The following is a 6,846-nucleotide window of genomic DNA, read 5'->3' as shown; positions in this document are numbered from 1 at the left end:
ACGTGATAACAAATATGCAACATTATGTTCTGGAGGCTGCAAGAAGATCCACATGGCTAGAACACAAAGTATGTGTCATGCTTTGACGGGAGAGAAGAGCAGAAAGTAGAAACCCAAATCTGAAGGGCCTCGAAATCCATATGAGGTCATCTGGATATCATAAGCTACCTGAGAGGTAAAAATTGAAGAAGGGAAAAAAGATGTAATCATCTTGTCAGTACTGAGCAAAGTCACCCTGCTCGGGTCAGAGAGGGAGAAGAATAAAGCCTGTGAAGGATGAGGAGGGAGATAGACAGGTTAAATCATCACAGTGGTCAACCATGGAAGAGACAGTGGAAGAACTGAAGGCAGCAGAGAATTCTGGAAAATCACTAAGTCATTAGACTCAATAGGGTTACCATCTGAAAGAGAAAAAGCAGCACCAGGAAGGACACTGGTTTGGGGCCTGAGCAATTGATGGGGAGACCATCAAGCACAGTGGAAAGAATAATGTTGGGGTGTCTGAGTGGGTGAAAGGATGCCAAGGGAGGAAAGCATGAAAGAAACAGAAAGAGGGAGTTTGTTGTTTAGACATGTTAAGTTTGTGGTTTCTACCTTCAAGCGGAAATATTCAGTATACATTTAGGCATTTGTGCACAGAGGCTGAAGTCGATCTGAACTAGAGCTTCAGGAATCCTGAGCACGGATAAAGGATCCGAAGCCTGGCAGTGGTGGCCACCAGGGTAGAAGGAGAGACTGGTAAATGAGAAAAACAAGACCGGCATTGGATGCATAGAGTGCTGTGGCTTAGAGGGAATGCAAGCTTTAAATGCTTATATTAAAAAAGAAAAAAATGTCTAAAATAAATGAGCTAATAAAGCTTTTACCCTCAGAACCTAGAAAGAGCAAATTAAACACAAAGTAGAGAAATATGGAAGGGGGAAAAAAACAATTAAGAACAAAATAAATCATAACAACTGACTGACAAAAGATTTATAACACATACATCTGCAATTGTGAATAGAGTAAAAATGCTTACAAAGTAATAACAAAAAGAAAATGTTTACATATAGGCACTTTGTATATCTTTGCATATACCTGAATTCAAAAAATTACCTGGTATAATGTCTTTTTTAAGGGGTGGCTGGGGAAAGCTTTCTATTTTCCTAGGTCATATTTAATTTTATCTTTCTTATATTCAGGTATATACAAAGATTTTGTTCTCAGGTATATACAGCAACCTCAAATTTTGCCAGCCATTAATCTTGCACCCAGTTGCTACATTCCAACACCCTGATGGGCTCTGGCATGAAGGCCTCCTTTGGCTGCTGGGTTAGCACAAAGCTAATAGAAAAAAGTTCACGAGGGGATCCCTGGATGGCTCAGGTTTAGTGCCTGCCTCTGGCCCAGGGTGTGATCCTGGAGTCCTGGGATCGAGTCCCACATCGGGCTCCCTGCATGGAGCCTGCTTCTCCCTCTGCCTGTGTCTCTGTGTCTCTGTCTCTCTGTGTGTCTCTCATGAATAAATAAATAAAATCTTAAAAAAAAAAAAGTTCTCGAGGGAAAGGGGAGGGGCAAACAGGAAAAGTTATGCCCAAAATTTGTGAAGGAGACAGAAGACAAAGTTTCCAAGTCTAAGTTCAACAACTTATTCACTCCCAAATCACTGTCCCCTTACTGGGGCCAACAGACCATCTTCTCTTAACATTAGGCAATACAGAGTTCAATTTAAAAAAAAAGTCTGTGTATGCAAAAGGTTGTATAAAAAGAGGCCTTGTGTCTTGGTCTCACCCTTAAAAGAGATATTTGGATTCTGCACTTGTTTAAACTTAATTCTTTGCCCCGTTTCAAATGAGTCTCTAATTTGAGCTCACTTTATTGTGCTAACTGTATTAATGGCTTTAAATCATTCCAGATAGGCAACATTTTTCTAAACAGAACACAAACAATAATCTTTGAAGTAACCTTGATCAATTTGAATTCATTAAAATTAAGAACTTTGATTCATTAAAAAAATAGTACAAAATGGAAGAGGCAAGACACAGACTGGAAAAGGATATTTGCAATATGTATATCTGACAACAGACTTGTGCCCAAAATAAAGAATACATACAAAACAACAAGAAGTAAAGACAAGATGAGCAAAAGGCTTATTCACAGAGAATACCCAAATGGCCAATAAGCACACGAGCAGATGCTCAATCTCACTTATTAGAGGAATGCAAATTAAAACCACAGAGGATGCACTAGACATCCACACATGTGGATTAAAAAGAGAGGCAGGGGTGCCTGGGTGGCTCAGTTTGTTAAGGTCTGACTCTTGATTTCAGCTTGGGTCATGGTCTCATGGGTCATGAGATCCAACCCTGAGTCGGGCTCCATGCTCAGCATGGATTCTCTCTTCCTCTCTCTCTGTCCTTCCCCATTCTCTCTCTCTCTCTCTCTCTCTCTCTCTCTCTCTCTCTCAAATAAATAAATAAATAAAATATTTTTATAGAGAGATACACTCTTCATGTTCACAGGACAAGGGTAAATTGCTGGGAGAATATAAATCACTTTCACCACCCTAGAAAACTATTTGGCAGCTTCTAAAGTATATATCTATTCCATGAGTTACTCCTGTGTATTTTGTCCAAGTTATATCCACAGAAAATACATACAAGAATCTTATTCATAATAGAAAAAACAAAACAAACAAACAAACAAAAACCCTCAGGGGGATACCTGAATGGCTCATCAGTTTAGTGCCTGCTTTCAGCCCAGAGTGTGATCCTGGAGTCCAGGGATCGAGTCCCACATCAGGCTCCCTGCATGGAGCCTGCTTCTCCCTCTGCCTATGTCTCTGCCTCTCTCTCTCTGGGTCTTTCATGAATAAATAAATAAAATCTAAAAAAAAACCCTCAGATGTCCATCAGCAAGGAAGTAGATAAACAAATAGTGATCTATCATACAGTAAAACATTCACATTACTAAATCTCACAGACATTACTCTGGCTGAAAGAAGCCAGACAAAAGAGTATATCCTGTAAAATTCCATTTAATTGAAGTTTGAAGGCAAATAAATCTATGGGTGATAAAAATTAGAACAGTGATTACATCTGGCAGGGAGAGGACAGAGGGGTACAAGGGATCTTCTAAGGTGGAAATAGTCTACATTTTTATTTGGGTATGGACCACAAGCATGTAGATACATAAGTATTCACTGAATTAAATACTCTAGATTTGTATGCTTTATGTTAAATCTCAAAAAGCCATTAAGATAAAATATCCCAAATGCATTTATCCTTCAAGTGACTTATTTTACTTATAATATTTTATCATTCCGCAGATATTTGCTGATCTGATCACCTACTGTATGCCAGTCACCCTTCTTGGCACTAGAGCAATGAGCAAAACAAACAGAAGTTCATGCCCTCATGGAGCTTACACTCTAGAGGGAAAGGAGACAACAAAGAAAAAAAGTTGTATAGTATTTATAAGTAAATAGCAAAAAAATTCTAAAAGGGGATGAGGATAGGGAATGGGGGCAAGCAGATTACAATCTAGGCATTGACCTCACTAAAGTGCTGTTTAAATCAAACCATGAAGGACAGGCACATGCAATAACTTACACGTATAGTTTTTTAATTATGGTAAACATTTATCTTAATCATTTGTAAGTGTATAGTTCAGCAACATTAAGGACATCCACACTGTTGTACAGCCATATTGCAGAACTGGAACCCTGTGCCCATTATTTTTTTTGAAGATTATTTATTTATTTATTCATGAGAGACACACAGAGAGAGGCAGAGACATAAGCAGAGGGAGAAGCAGGCTCTTTGAAGGAAGCCCGATGTGGGACTCGATCCCAGGACCCCAGGATCATGCCCTGAGCCAAAGGCAGACACTCAACTGCTGATCCACCCAGGTGCCCCCTGTACCCATTAAATACTAAGTCCCAGTCCCCTTCCCAAGCCCCTGGCCACCACCCTTCTACTGTCTGTCTCTACGAATTTGACTGCAGGCACCTCTTACAAACAGAATCCTATAGTGCTTGTCTTTCGTGACTGCCTATTTCACTTAGTACAATGTCCTCAAGGTTCATCCAGGCTGCAGGCTGTCAGAATTCCCCTCCTTTTTGAGGCTGAATAACATCCCACTATGGAAATACCACATTTGTTTATCCACAGATGGACACCTTGGTTGTTTCCACCTTTTGGCTATTGTCAATGTGTGTGCAAGCATCTCAAAGGCCCTGCTTTTAATTCTTTGGGGTCTATACCCAGATGCAGAATCGGTGGCTCATGTGATAATTTCACATTTAAAACCATGAGGAACAGGCACCTGGGTGGCTCAGTGGTTGAGCATCTGCCTTTGGCTCAAGTCATGATCTTGGAGTCCCAGGATGGAGTCCCGCATCAGGCTCCCCACAGGGAGCCTGCTTCTCCCTCTGCCTGTGTCTCTGCCTCTCTGTTTGTGTGTGTCTCATGAATAAATAAATAAACAAATTGTGAGGAAGCTCAGCCTGCTTTCCACACAGCAGTGTGCTTTTACCCTCCTACCAACAGTTCATGTGGGCTCCAATTTCTCCACATCCTTGCCAACACTTGTTCTTTTCTGGGTTTTTTAAAAAATATGTTATAGTAGCCATCTTATAGGATGTGAGGCACTTTTTTTTTTTAATTGTATTTCCACGCCATCGTTGTGAAGTACAGACTCACATTCCTGGAAATGGCAGCAGTCTGTCCTCCCAAGTCAGCTTACCTGAAATTTACTATCCCTCCGACTTTTATTAGAGTTTCTATTGTCTGCAAAGGTTTCAAGGGGGGAAAAATCCAATAAAGGTCCTATTCGCCCTTCAACGGATCTCAAGGAAATGACAATATTTCTGCTTAAGATAATTTTAATATAAAAATAAATATCCACCTGCATTTAGAATTAATCCTGGTCTTTATAGCTTGAAATTCTTCATTTCTAATCAGTAGGTTTCATTTGTTATACATAATAGTACAAGAAAAATATCTACCTCAGAGTTATAAGGGGAAAATAAAACTGAAAAAATTAATCTAACCATTGAAAAAAAATTATACCTAAGGGCATTTTCTAGGGTTGAGTATTTGTTGACTATGGCAATTTTCCCATCATCCAATACTATTTATATAAAGTAAGTATGAGAGGATCATAATTGGTGTCGAAGTTGCAAAACCCTGAGTCCCCATGTTGTAGCCAGGTTGAAAACATGAATGAGGAGACAGGTCATGAATGAGAAGACCAGACAAGTTAAGCAGCAAAGCTCCCAGAATACTTCGAAGCACAGCCCGCATGGACTTCCTCATCACACACACTTGGCATCCAGAGGTCAGTTCTGTACTCGGGGCCCTACCACCGTTGTTCCAATTGTCAGGTTGGGACAAAACCATTCATTTGCCAAAAGCAACAGATCTTGGCAAACAATGCTTTGGATTCTTCTCCCTACTATGGTTTTCAGCAGCTGCAACTTTTACCAGTGAAAAGAAGTGGTCTAAAAAGTCTGAATCCAATCCATGTTCTCTGGATTTATGTATTTCAGTAGCCGTTACATCACTATTCTAGGGTTGCAAAAGCAAATTAAATACCTGGCCATTCGGGATGATATTTAAAACTCCTAGACCAAGAACAAATTAAGAAAAAGTAATTTTAAAATAATGTGAATATCATGACACACACACATCCCAGTCAGAAGCTTATTAGTTTTGAGCTCATGGTTTTCCTTTTTGGTGCCCAGTGAGGTAAACAACCTATTCTAAGATGGAATATTATTAGACCATTCTCACGTGTAACTTCTGGGCTTCTGGCTTCCTATATACCATCTAATTCATCTTAAGGTTTCACCTAAATATTTTTATTGCAAAAAAAAACTATTTTAAGGTCCTGAACATATTTAAAATATATTTGGCTAACATTTACAAAGAGAAAAAAAGAATTCTTTGAATCGCCTAGGCTGTTTTTACTTCTTTTTAAGCTATAGGACGAATAATCCTTATCTTCAAGGCAGAGAATTGAAGAATTGCTAGCTACAGGCTAACCATCTGCTCAAAGCATTGCTGCTCCACTCGTTGTCCTCTGTCACTCATGCCTTGGGGAGGCTGCATCTACATTAGAACAGCTTTGTAGATGGAGTGTGTTACCTATGGCACAGCATCTCTTCCAGCCGCAGGTCAGGGGCATGGCGTTCAGTCCTTACATGGGGTGCACGAAGACAAAAGCAGCCGTAACTGTTCGTATGTGTCTAGGTATTAAGAGCTCAAAGCTGATCCCCCAAGATAATCTGAGAGAATTATATTATGCCCTGCAACTGTCCTGTTCTAATTCACCTGGCATGAAATATCGCTCTGGAGCACAAGAAATTTAGGAGGGATAGCAGAAAGTTAGAGATGGGAGCAATTTTTAATGAAAAAAATTTTCTTGGGCAGCCCAGGTGGTTCAGCAGTTTAGTGCCACCTTCAGCCCAGGGCGTGATCCTGGAGTCCTAGGATCAAGTCCCATGTCAGGCTCCCTGCATGGAGCCTCTTCTCCCTCCAATTCTCATGACTGAGCATGCCTCCTGTTTGCTTTGGCCACTTTGAGGATGAGAACCAAATATATTTTTACTTCTGATTTTGTCTTTTTCTTACTCCTATTTCCTTTTATCCCCCATTTTCGCACTTATTTCCAATTGTGGAATTATTTCCAATAATATACCAAGCTATGTTGCTTTGTGGGATAAATAAGTCTTCCATAAAAGGTCTAATGAAATATAATTAGCAACATAGAAATAAAAGCCCATCATAAATGAGTCTGAGTTTGTTAACAAATTTGGTTCAAAACTGGGAGACTATATTTTCTAATTCATCTCTTATGGTCTTA

This window comes from Nyctereutes procyonoides, unplaced genomic scaffold, assembly GCF_905146905.1.
Source record: "Nyctereutes procyonoides isolate TBG_1078 unplaced genomic scaffold, NYPRO_anot_genome, whole genome shotgun sequence".
Lineage (NCBI taxonomy): Eukaryota > Metazoa > Chordata > Mammalia > Carnivora > Canidae > Nyctereutes > Nyctereutes procyonoides.
This window is presented reverse-complemented; position numbering follows the sequence as displayed.